This window comes from Chrysemys picta, chromosome 3 (genome assembly GCF_011386835.1).
Source record: "Chrysemys picta bellii isolate R12L10 chromosome 3, ASM1138683v2, whole genome shotgun sequence".
In the NCBI taxonomy this organism is placed as follows: Eukaryota; Metazoa; Chordata; order Testudines; family Emydidae; genus Chrysemys; species Chrysemys picta.
This window is the reverse complement of record NC_088793.1, coordinates 30,069,989-30,083,232: the sequence shown is the minus strand read 5'-3', so window position 1 is coordinate 30,083,232 and position 13,244 is coordinate 30,069,989.

Genomic DNA, 13,244 nt, shown 5'->3' with positions numbered 1-13,244 from the left:
AGAAAGGCAAAGGCACAAAATGAGCTCAAACTAGCTACAGGAATAAAGGGAAACAAGAAGACTTTTTATCAATACATTAGAAGCAAGAGGAAGACCAAAGACAGGGTAGGCCCATGGCTCAGTGAAGAGGGAGAAACAGTAACAGGAAACTTGGAAATGGCAGAGATGCTTAATGACTTCTTTGTTTCGTTCTTCACCGAGAAGTTTGAAGGAATGCCTAACCTAGTGAATGCTAATGGGAAAGGGGTAGGTTTGGAAGATAAAATAAAAAAGAACAAGTTAAAAATCACTTAGAAAAGTTAGATGCCTGCAAGTCACCAGGACCTGATGAAATGCATCCTAGAATACTCAAGGAGCTAATGGAGGAGGTATCTGAGCCTCTAGCTATTATCTTTGGAAAATCATGGGAGACGGGAGAGATTCCAGAAGACTGGAAAAGGGCAAATATAGTGCCCATCTATAAAAAGGGAAATAAAAACAACCCAGGAAACTACAGATCAGTTAGTTTAACTTCTGTGCCAGGGAAGATAATGGAGCAAGTAATTAAGGAAATCATCTGCAAACACTTGGAAGGTGGTAAGGTGATAGGGAATAGCCAGCATGGATTTGTAAAGAACAAAATTGTGTCAAACCAATCTGATAGCTTTCTTTAATAGGATAACGAGCCTTGTGGATAAGGGAGAAGCTGTGGATGTGGTATACCTAGACTTTAGTAAGGCATTTGATACGGTTTTGCATAATATTCTTATCGATAAACTAGGCAAATACAATTTAGATGGGGCTACTATGAGGTGGGTTAATAACTGGCTGGATAACCATACTCAGAGAGTTGTTGATAATGGTTCCCAATCCTGCTGGAAAGGCATAACAAATGGGGTTCTGCAGGGGTCTGTTTTGGGACTGGCTCTGTTCAATATCTTCATTAATGATTTAGATATTGACATAGAAAGTACACTTATTAAGTTTGCAGATGATACCAAACTGGGAGGGATTGCAACTGCTTTGGAGAACAGGGTCATAATTCAAAATGATCTGGACAAATTGGATAAATGGTCTGAGGTAAACAGGATGAAGTTTAACAGAGACAAATGCAAAGTACTCCTCTTAGGAAGGAACAAATCAGTTTCACACATACATAATGGGAAGAGACTGTCTAGGAAGGAGTACGGCAGGAAGGGATCTAGGGATTATAGTTGACCACAAGCTAAATGAGTCAACAGTGTGATGCTGTTGCAAAAAAAGCAAACATGATTCTGGGATGTATTAACAGGTGTGTAGGGTGCAAGAAACGAGAAGTCATTTTTCCGCTCTATTCTGTGCTGGTTAGGTCTCAACTGGAGTATTGTGTCCAGTTCTGGGCACCGCATTTCAAGAAAGATGAGGAGAAATTGGAGAGGGTCCAGAGAAGAGCAACAAGAATGATTAAAGGTCTTGAGAACATGACCTATGAAGAAAGGCTGAAAGAATTGGGTTTGTTTAGTTTGGAAAAGAGAAAACTGAGAGGGGACATGATAGCAGTTTTCAGGTATCTAAAGGGGTGTCATAAGGAGGAGGAAGAAAACTTGTTCACCTTAGCTTCTAAGGATAGGACAAGAAGCAATGGGCTTAACCTGCATCAAGGGAGGTTTAGGTTGGACATTAGGAAAAAGTTCTTAACTGTCAGGGTGGTTAAACACTGGAATAAACTGCCTAGAGAGGTTGTGGAATCTCCATCTCTGGAAATATTTAAGAGTAGGTTAAATAAATGTCTATCAGGGATGGTCTAGACAGTATTTGGTCCTGCCATGAAGGCAGGGGACTGGATTTGATGACCTCTCGAGGTCCCTTCCAGGCCTAGAATCTATGAATCTATAAACTCCAGCCAGCTCCATCTCTAGCCCCAGTTCCTCCTCCATATCCAGTTCAGCCCCCAGTTCTGCCTTCAGCCGAAGCCCCTCTGCTGACCCAACTGTGCAGTAATCGGGGGGGGGGGGGCAGACCCTGCCCGATTACATTACTGGTAAGAGGGGGCCTGACAGGAAAAGTTTGGGCATCACTGCTCTAAAAAAAAAAAAAAAAAAAAAAAAAATCAAACCACTGCTTACATAAAGGAAGACTGAGAAACAAAATGGATGTATATAAAATGTCAGAGAAACAATGGGTTATTGTTGTGAAAGGGACAAGACAGGTTGATGTGAAATATGTTGCATAATTCAGATACCTTATTACAAAATATTTCTATAGAAATGAAATTGGCTTAGCAGAGGGCATTAAGAACTGCACAGTGACTTGAAGATCTTAGTATTGCACAAAGGTGATATAAGGTAAGAAAGATAAGGTGGCCTCACAGATGTGCTGTAAACATAATTCTGAAAGACCACAGAGGACACAAGCTAAAACTTTTTTGAGCTATTGTCAAATATTAGAACAAGGGCGCATGAACTCGAATTAAGGAAGAGATTGGTAGTACTTCAATGTAGGTCAAATTACTTTATGTAGAGAAGTTGATGAAGTCAGATTGAAGTGTTATGACGCAAGTCTGCTTCAAATGAAGGAAAACCATCAAACCTGCCACTTCAGGGGAAGCTCCAGGAGCCATGTAGGGCTCTTTGGCCCATAGTGGGGAGCACACGAGCTCTGTACAACATATACTCCCTGCTACAGCATACTCAGGAGAGCACACATATTGCAGCCGTGGATGGACCTTGCGTGAGTCACAAAGAGAAAAGGCCATAACAATCAAATCCAAAGGACAAGGACAGGAGGGACAATGAATTAGGGGCTGGATAAGTATTTGGGGAAAAAAATCATAAATAAAAATGATAAATCTTATAACATTGCAGGATAAAGTAATCTCTTAGGGGGAAACATATCCAGATGGACTTCTTCACCTTTGTGCATCCTAATGTTTCCTTGAATAAACACTGCATAATCCGCTGTTCCTATGGTTTTCAAGTTAGGATTAGTTTCGGTCCCTGAGTTAATATTGGGCTGAGATGTCATCATTCCTTCAATTTTTTTTCTGACAACTGCCTACATTTTGTTCACTGAGAGGGCCTTGTGATATGATGGGCATGAATTAAAAGTCATGAAGACACTTTCTCAAACATAGCCCCCAAAGTCAGTCTTCCATGATATCATTTGCACTATTGTTTATTTATTTTTTCAGCACCAACAATGTGCTGGCAATTACTTTAGGTGGCTCAATTTACTAGCACAAAGCATGGGCTTAATTGCCTTTTGTGGAGCTCAATTTTGACTAGAGCTGCAGTTCATTTTGCAGAAGTTGGGAAAGTTTCATGGAGGCGGGGAATGTAAAATCAAGTACAAGCTTGTTTATCCTTCATGAACTTGCCATTATTTGACAAAATGTGTGGTTATTTGGCAGATTTTACCATCTCATTTCTCAGAAAATCTTGCCAGCAATTACTTTTATAATGAAAGATTCATTTCTCTTGTTGGCAGTTGCCTCTACAGTGGCAGGCGAACAAACTGTTCCTGGGTGTATGTGCGTCAGGTGGAATACATGTGGCTGTGTTTAGTAAAGCTAAAATAAATAATATTTAGAAAGTAAATATTATCCCAATGACTAATTGCCTGGGTTTGGTTTTTAATCATATAAGGCAACTTTATAAGAGAAAATAGTGTACAAGTCATAGACATTGACAGACCATAAAGAAACATAAGGACGAGAAGCTTATAGAATTTTATGTTCTCCCACCTGATGATAGTGGCTTTTAGAACTGAATCAAATGTAGTAGGGAACAAAATCCAAATGTAGGAATCCATAAATCAAAAAGTGAGTCAAAGTATCTAAATAAGTGACATGGCAGCTACAGTTCTTTCATATATTCCAGACACAGATCCTTGTCTCATGCTGGACCTGATCCAAAGCCATTGAACCCAATGGAAAGACCCCCATGCATGAAACCATGATGCAATCTTTCCTCATTGAGCGGGCAATTCAATTTTCCTTTAAGTTTATGGACGGGCCTGTTTGGATAATTTTGACGAAAATGAAAATTTGGGGGGGAGGGGGGGAAAGAGAATGTTCATTCCTTTTTTTACTATTTATAAAAAAAAACTATTCATAGAATATCAGGGTTGGAAGGGACCTCAGGAGGTCATCTAGTCCAACCCCCTGCTCAAAGCAGGACCAATTCCCAACTAAATCATCCCAGCCAGGGTTTTGTCAAGCCGGCCTTAAAAACCTCCAAGGAAGGAGATTCCACCACCTCCCTAGGTAACCCATTCCAGTGCTTCACCACCCTCCTAGTGAAATAGTGTTTCCTAATATCCAACCTAGACTTCCCCCACTACAACTTGAGACCATTGCTCCTTGTCTGTCATCTGCCACCACTGAGAACAGCCGAGCTCCATCCTCTTTGGAACCTCCTTTCAGGTATTGAAAGCAGCTATCAAATCCCCCCCCGCCATTCTTCTCTTCTGGAGACTAAACAATCCCAGTTCCCTCAGCCTCTCCTCATAAGTCATGTGCTCCAGACCCCTAATCATTTTTGTTTCCCTCCACTGGACTCTTTCCAATATTTCCACATCCTTCTTGTAGTGTGGGGCCCAAAACTGGACACAGTACTCCAGATTAGGCCTCACCAATGTCGAATAAAGGGGAATGATCACGTTCCTCGATCTGCTGGCAATGCCCCTACTTATACAGCCCAAAATGCCGTTAGCCTTCTTGGCAACAAGAGCACACTGTTGACTCATATCCTGCTTCTCGTCCACTGTAACCCATAAGAACATAAGAACATAAGAAAGGCCATACCGGGTCAGACCAAAGGTCCATCTAGCCCAGTATCCTGTCTACTGATAGTGGCCAATTCCAGGTGCCCCAGAGGGAGTGAATCTAACAGGCAATGATCAAGTGATCTCTCTCCTGCCATCCATCTCCATCCTCTGACAGAGGCTAGGGACACCATTCCTTACCCGTCCTGTCTAATAGCCATTAATGGACTTAACCACCATGAATTTATCCAGTTCTCTTTTAAACTCTGTTATAGTCCTAGCCTTCACAACCTTCTCAGGTAAGGAGTTCCACAAGTTGACTGTGCGCTGCGTGAAGAAGAACTTCCTTGTATTTGTTTTAAACCTGCTGCCTATTAATTTCATTTGATGACCTTGTTCTTGTATTATGGGAATAAGTAAATAACTTTTCCTTATCCACTTTCTCCACATCACTCATGATTTTATATACCTCTATCATATCCCCCCTTAGTCTCCTCTTTTCCAAGCTGAAGAGTCCTAGCCTCTTTAATCTCTCCTCGTATGGGACCCGTTCCAAACCCCTAATCATTTTAGTTGACTTTTCTAAACCTTTTCTAGTGCCAGTATATCTTTTTTGAGATGAGGAGACCACATCTGTACGCAGTATTCGAGATGAGGGCGTACCATCGATTTATATAAGGGCAATAATATATTCTGTCTTATTCTTTATCCCCTTTTTAATGATTCCTAACATCCTGTTTGCTTTTTTGACCGCCTCTGCACACTGCGTGGACATTTTCAGAGAACTATCCACGATGACTCCAAGATCTTTTTCCTGACTTGTTGTAACTAAATTAGCCCCCATCATATTATATGTATAGTTGGGGTTATTTTTTCCAATGTGCATTACTTTACATTTATCCACATTCAATTTCATTTGCCATTTTGTTGCCCAATCACTTAGTTTTGTGAGATCTTTTTGAAGTTCTTCACAGTGTGCTTTGGACTTAACTATCTTTAGCAGTTTAGTATCATCTGCAAACTTTGCCACCTCACTGTTTACCCCTTTCTCCAGATCATTTATGAATAAGTTGAATAGGATCTGACTGACCCTTGGGGAACACCACTAGTTACCCCTCTCCATTCTGAGAATTTACCATTTATTCCTACCCTTTGTTCCCTGTCTTTTAACCAGTTCTCAATCCATGAAAGGACCTTCCCTTTTATCCCATGGCAGCTTAATTTACATAAGAGCCTTTGGTGAGGGACCTTGTCAAAGGCTTTCTGGAAATCTAAGTACACTATGTCCACTGGATCCCCTTTGTCCACATGTTTGTTGACCCCTTCAAAGAATTCTAATAGATTAGTAAGACATGATTTCCCTTTACAGAAACCATGTTGACTATTGCTCAACAGTTTCTGTTTTTCTATGTGTCGGACAATTTTATTCTTAACTATTGTTTCGACTAATTTGCCTGGTACAGACGTTAGACTGTTAGACCCCAGGTCCTTTTCTGCAGAACTGCTTCCTAGCCATTCGGTCCCTAGTCTGTAGCAGTGCATAGGATTCTTCCGTCCTAAGTGCAGGACTCTGCAATTGTCCTTGTTGAACCTCATCAGGTTTTTTTTGGCCCAATCCTCTAATTTGTCTAGGTCCCTCTGTATCCGATCCCTACCCTCCAGTGTATCTACCACGCCTCCCAGTTTAGTGTAATCTGCAAACTTGCTGAGAGTGCAGTCCACACCATCCTCCAGATCATTAATGAAGACATTAATAAAGGCCCCAGGACTGACCCTTGGGGCACTCCGCTTGAAACCGGTTGCCAACTAGACAGTTGGTTTTATAACCAACTACAGAGGTGGTTGGGAAATTTTTGATAAAAATGAAATTCCATCAAAAAGAGGATGAAAACTCAGTAATATTTTCATGAACATTTCCCTCCATTTTCTCACCACTTTGGCTAATTGGAATATTTGCATTTACAATGAAAGGAAGCTGGATTGGACGCTAGTAGAGGTGGCTAAAAGAACACTGGCAAAGGTAGCTTAAAAAATAAAGTATATGGATGAACTGGTTATTTTCTAACTCAAATAGTACCGCTACAAGAGAAGTTATTTTCCACTGAAACACACACATAGGATTTTTACTCAATGAGGACAGTTTCTATGAGAAATTTAAATTTTCAGTGCTAGAACTGTAAGGGGTACAGGGAGAGGTGGGGGATGGGGGAACATACAGCAATATTATTTATTTATTTCATATGGGGGAAGTTTTTGTTTGTTTCCTCACACACAAACTTTTCTTTCTCTCAAAAATATTCAAACCACTTTTTCCCAAACTTTAAAAAAAAATCACTTATGGGCAGAGATCAGTCCTGAAAAGTTTCAACATGAAGGATGAAATATTTGGAAAGTTAAAAGTGAAAAGGCCCTTGATTAGACAACCATAACACTAGTTATAGCTATTTATATAAAATCTATATTTACATATAAATTAACATCAGTGGAGAAAAACACTACAGTTATCCAACTGAACCAAGTCAATATTGCATTAGAAACCTGAATATTTTTGAGTTTCCTGAGCACAGAATTCACAGCCATGAGAAGACAGGGCCAGAGCAGGGTCAACATGTTGTATATTTTTAATGTTTAAAACAGAGTATTTGAAATAAAGAGAGAAAGCAAAAGAAAGGAAGAAAACAAGAAGAGGGAGGGGATAAAAAAGGATTTTTTTTTTTTAAATCTCAGGTGAAGTCAATGGTAAAACTCCCATTCACTTTAGTACAGTTATTTTACCCCCGTGTTTAAAATGGAAGCTGAGACTCTGAGGCCAGAATTTTCAGGCAAGCTCTGCTTCCACTTAAGCACCAAAATAAGTGACCAGATTTTAAAAAAGAGCTCAGCAGGCAGGTTGCTTCTGAGGTTGGTTGAAAATCTGAGCATAAGTGTCACAATGGGAGCTGAGTGCTTTGACAATCTGGCCCCAATTGTGGGCACTGAGCACTTGAAGATCTGGCGTCCTGAGTCTGATCCTGATTCTGCTTCCTGCAGTTCTACATCTATTTAACTCCCCTGGGACCTGATCCAACTTCCATTACTTCAGTGGGAAGCTTTCTATTGACTTACATGGGAGCTGCGTCATGCCCTAGAAGAGTAACCAATAGGCATATTTTATATCACAGCTGAAATAATACAAAGAGGTTTTAGTTTTAAAATGTAAAATCAATTGTAGAAAGTCAGTATGTTGGTGTTGGGGCAGTTTGGCTTATTGACCAAAGCTGGGAACATTACAGTATTTCTCTTGTGGCAAAAGTATTTTAGGGCCAGATACTGGCCCCCTCTTCTTCCTGCTTAGTCTTAGTATGTTGCCACAAAGAGGACAGAAACTGGCCACATCTCCCCTGCTGATGGGGAGTTCTCCAGACATACAGCTGGAATAGTTAGTTTCTAGGCAATGCCCATCAAGCCTCAAGTGTAGACGTTGTACTGGGGAAGAGGTATGGCCCAAGTATGGTGTGCTTTGACTATCCTCAAATGGCAGGGTCACAGAATCCTAACCAGCTGTCTAATTAACTCGTATTCCCTCAATTGCTTAGAACCTGATTCCATTTTTCAACTACATGAGGGGAAATCAGGATACTACTTTGTAGTACAAAACAGGTGCAACACTAGTGACCACACACCACTGGAAGCCATACAAGTGTGGGGTGAGGTGGGCAGCACTGTGGAAAGGGATTTGTAGAGAATTTTACAGTATATCATGGCTGTGATTTTTATGGAAACTTCAAATACAGTCATTCTTCCTTAAATACTCTTTAAAATGTACTTCTCATCTTAACTGTCTACAAAAGCTTTTTTTTATTGCTCCTTTGCTATTTTTAAACAACTTCATTCTCTAGCCAATCTATTCCTCTTCTGTATTTCATGTTCTATTACTTGCATATAAAGGCTGTGGTATTTCTTGCCCCTCATCACTTTTTGCTTTTCCTGGTTCATCCCTGCTAATCTTGCCTTTTTTTTTTTTACCCCCTCCTCTGTTTATCTCCCCCTGGAATTCATAACACTTAGAGATACAGTCATTTTTCTTTGAGTATTTCCATTTCCCTTTGCTGTCTTTTCCCTCCAAGGCTTTACCTTGATTGATTGCACCCCACGCTTCTAACACTCTTCTGATGTTCTCTCTGCTGAAATTTATTATCCTCTTAAGGGTTTCCCTTTAGTCCTAACTAACTGTGCACCTAACCGATTATGCTCACTTTGTTCAGATGCAACTCCAAGTGCACTCAATCTTTCCAATCACATTTTCAGTAAAGAAATGATCTTTTCTAGTCTAAGATTTTTTTTTTTAAAGACGATTACTGAAGACTTGACAGTAGATACAGTTCCTCTGTTTCAGCTTCCATACATTTCAAACAAATGTGATGTATGGGCCAATAGACCCAACAAGTCACTCGCTGTGATCCACAGAACTATGAGCAACAGATAAAATTGGGCGTGTCAACATGCTGGGGTAATGTGATCAATGGGAGTGTGATCACTAATGTGTTGTGCTTAATTGGTCGGCATAGACCATGCTTTAATGAAGAGCTGTTTGCTTGATGTGAGTACGGGTGCCAGAATTAGGCCCACAGAAAATAAACTTATTTTTTAGATTAAAATTTCTATCCTTGAAATGACAATCTAACATGTCCCTGTATCCATAGTTTTCAATGTGAACTTTCTCACGGGTATTGTCTCCTTATAGTAGATGAGTTCCTCACATTAAAGTATGAAGAAAATGTGCCAGCAGTGCATTTTAAAAGGGGAAAAAAGAGGACTTTTAAAAATGTATATGCCAAAAAATAACTATCTGCTTAGAATCTTTATTGGTGTGTGACCATAAAAATATAATAAAAGTTTAAGCATTATTAAATATTCAGCAGGGCAAATAATGTTACCCAGCAAGAAAAGAAATCCAGAATAAATTTCAAAATCTTGTTTGATCAATAACTTGTAAAAATGAGGTTCTTGGAAGCCTGCTTATGGTTTTATTCAAGCGGAATAAGTTCTCCATCTGACAACACAGCACATATATTTCCCAAGATGCCTATTTCAGCTTTAAGATTCCCCACCCCCTTGGGCCAGTTTTTATTTAAATTCCTCTCTAGTTGACATTTATGTTTTGCATACTTGCTCAGAATTATGTATTTTCAAACTCTGTTCTTTCTGTGTGCTGAATAGATGTGAGAATTCTTCTGCTGTATCATGGAGTTGTATGAGTCATTATATTTTTACTCTTTTTGCTTAAAAAGAGAGAAATGAAAATCTGGTGCTTTTAACTGATTTCATTTTACAGTTGAATTGAATGTAACATTAAAGTTTCAAACTCTCTAAAGCATCAGTCTTATTTGGTCTAATTAAAATAAGATTTGGCATGCTCAAGGCATTTACAAAATTTATATATGCATATATAGAGCACATCTAATTAGAAAGAAGTTGTGCTGAATCTCAAAGAAGCCTGAACCCTCCCTCTACCCCAAACACCCTGATATTTTGTTCATGATGATTTTCTGTTAACATTGGTGCCTGTTGATATACTGGCATAAGCATAGATGTATAGGGCAACTTGTGTATATATACACACACACATTATATATTTATTGTCTTTGTCCACTGACTAGTGTTTTCTGGGCTCAGACATTTTCCTAATAAATAACATAGCATACAAGTTTTACTGAAATAAAAAAAAGCTATAGAACATAGATTTCATGACTTAGGTATTGACTATGATTCTATTTTTGTAATGATAATGGGAAGGTAGTTTGTTTTCTTGTAATTTGGGGATATGATTCTGTTCTGATTGATGTGAGTAGGTAATCACAGTGCCCTCAATAGGATCAACCCTAGTAGGCTAAGCAGAAAGGTTAGAGAGTCTCTGAGCTTCATCTTGAATTCCTTGTGTATTCAAAATCCCCTGTAGCCCAGTAGAAGTTATGGGTGCACAAGAATAAAAAAAAGTTAAGGTTAGAGACCTTAGAGATCATGATGTCGGGGACTTTTTAACCCAGACGGCAAGGTTCGTTGTCTGACCGCAGAGTGAGAGACAGGCAACACCAGCAAGGTCCAATACAAGCTCTTTATTGAAGAGTGCACACAACAATAGAGAGCGGCCCGTCTCCTGAGAGAACCAGCCACGATTACAACAACTAGTGAGATTATATAGACAGTTCCATCGCGTCATAGTTAAGCAACTTAAAACCCCCAAACCCCCCTTTTACTAGTTAAAAGCTTCTAATATTCATGCATATCTATGTTCTTTGACAGTACAAACAGTTCATGATTCCTCAGCAGCTTCTTATCAGCTTTTTCGTCATGCACTAGAAAGTAGGGAGTTAAGAACAGAAACAGGGAGTGAAGACTGCAAGTCTCCATATGTCCAAACAAACTGTTCCTAGTACATTTGGTACAAGAATACGGTCCCCCCCTTTATCTCATTCTTTGAAGCCCAAGCAAGCATGTCCTCATGTTTCACAGAGAGACAGGAATGGCCCAGCAACTACTGTTAGCCTAACTTTGGCTAAGTTGGCCAAACAACCTGTTCTATACTCCATTTTCCTTGGACCTAACAGTCCCCCCTTTGTCCCTGGAGTACTTCGAAGGGACTCCTGGGACAACTAACTACTATGAGACAGCTATGAGTGGTAAGCTTGGGAGTTGATTACTTTTTGGCAGAACACACCTTGGTGCCTATCCAACCTTTATTATAACATACAAAGCTAGCAGGCCACATATAATTACAACGGCACTTTGGAGTACATTATGGAGCGAACCACCTATATCTGGAATCCAATTGAACAGGTTACTCTACCAGGATTCAATTCGCTTCTTTCTGTGGTCTTTTGCTACCTTTATAAGGTGGTTTGCTCTTTTTTAAGTGGCATTATAAACATTTGGGACATACACACAGCATTCTTGTCCAATTAATGCACATGTTCTTCTCTGAGAGGCCAGTAAAATATTTAGAGCCAAGTGGTTCTGGAGAACCATCTGCCTTAGTTTTCTCTGTGCTGTTACCAAGTCCACCAGGGCATCGGCGTTAGTCTAATTTCCCACATGTCTCGGTGAATTACTAATCCCACATGCATCCTCCCCATGGACTCGGCAGGATTCGGTATGTGGGAGCCCACACCTCCCTAACCGGTCCATATGCTTGGAAGGAGCATTGAGAATGTCCACACTTCCACTAGGAAAGTCTCCAAGTATTTCTCCATGGCCACAGGTCAGATGGTACTCCTGATGTGTCTGTAAGGGCAGTGGGCCAAGCCTGAACATGCTAGATCTCACTGCAATGCCTGCCCAGCCTCAGTGATATTCAATACCATCTCTGTCAGCAACTTCTGGGTCATAGTACTAAGGGCGGAGATAACATGTAACTCACCAATTCCAGCCTGTACCTGGGTTAGCTGTGCTCCACAAATAAGGCTTGTGGCCTTCTTTAGTTGCCCTAATTTTTTATTATGTTTTTGGTTTTTAAAAATATTTTAAACTGCTGCTGTACTATTGGCCCTATCCCATAGGGATCCGGTTAAGTCTCTCTTCTTTTTAGAGGAAATAACTCAAGCCCTCTGTTGTGCTAATCTAATAGCAGCCCTTTTTGCATTTAAAATCCAATTAGGGAGGGCAATACATGCTGAAGGACTTATTCAAAACACAGGGCGCAGCCTGTAGAATAAACTCCCAAATCCAATCAAAACAACATTCTTAAGCATGGGTCCACAAGTTTCTTTTTGCCAGTGTATAATTCTTTGTTTTTTTACTAGGGTCAGTTCTTAATGTTTTTTTTTTTTTTTAAGTCAGGAATTTTTGGACTTTGGTGGTTTCAATGGAGCGAGTGTTCTTTTTCTTCTTTTTTTGAAACAGTGTGGTTCAGCATTATACAGGGGAGAGGTTACTAGCACATCACTTTGTAATGGGTTTTGCTTTTTTTAGGAAAAAAATCCAAAGGCACAGTAGGTCTGTCAGTGGACAAGGGAGAGGTTACTAGCACTTCACCTTGTCTTTTTTTTCTTTTTTCTGCTGTCCAGAAGGCACAGCAGAGTTAGAAGGAGGAATAGGCTGATCATCAGTCGGAGAGTCCTCCCGAGGTGGAGGGGTCTTTTTACAGTGAGAAGCATGGGTCCAGGCAGGTAGTCCTTGGCACTTCACAGCAGTGTTGGTGGTTAACAGGACTTGGAAAGGGCCTTTCCAGTGTGGAGCCAAAGCAGTCTTTCGTTGATGGACTTTACGTAGACTCAGTCTCCTTGTTTTAATGAATGGCAAGACTGCTACGGTCTTTAGGTAGCACTTCTTTACTTGTGAGAAAAACCTAACACATTTCATTAATGCCTGGCAGTGTTTTGCAGATTTTACAGCTGCTTGGGCACATTCAGGCCCCCCTTTTTTTTGGCTGTCAGCCAAGTCTTAGCTGTGGGCAGTGCCCTTGGATGGGCCAGCATCTTATTTTTAGACTGAGCTTGCTAGCTATTTTTTTTTTTTCAGTTAACTTGTTCTGTTTTTTTTTTTTT